The sequence below is a fragment of the Penaeus monodon genome, chromosome 21 (assembly GCF_015228065.2).
Source record: "Penaeus monodon isolate SGIC_2016 chromosome 21, NSTDA_Pmon_1, whole genome shotgun sequence".
Classification (NCBI taxonomy): domain Eukaryota; kingdom Metazoa; phylum Arthropoda; class Malacostraca; order Decapoda; family Penaeidae; genus Penaeus; species Penaeus monodon.
Window position 1 is genome coordinate 33,282,519 of NC_051406.1, and position 324 is coordinate 33,282,842.

A 324-nucleotide genomic window follows, 5' to 3' on the forward strand; every position below is an offset into this window, starting at 1 on the left:
TTAACCTTCTCGAAAGCCTAATTCCCCCAAACAGGGATCGAGACGAGAGTCAGCCTGCAACTTGGGCAGAGATGGAATCCCCAGCATCACGGAACCGAACGGGAAAGTTGTCATTCGATTGCAACTTCGCAAGGGAGTCCACACCTACGCGGGACATTCGGTGGCGGAGATGTTGACACCTGATACATATCGTGCCTTTGCACCCCCACCCCCCACGCCCACGCTGCAGGGGCGGGAGTGGAGGGGGGGGGGAGGGCGGCCGCAGTTAATTGTTCTTGGTGGTTTCCATTTACATCTGCGTGTGTGTGTGTGGGTGTTAATGTT

General features: G+C 56.2%; 1 protein-coding gene across 1 annotated transcript in view; it reads right to left on the reverse strand.

Moving 5' to 3' along the window:
• The window catches only part of LOC119586658 (serine/threonine-protein kinase 32B-like), a gene marked incomplete at its 3' end in the record, with an annotated part of 121,163 nt that overhangs the window by 48,284 nt on the left and 72,555 nt on the right, over positions 1–324 (reverse strand). The window lies entirely within an intron of this gene.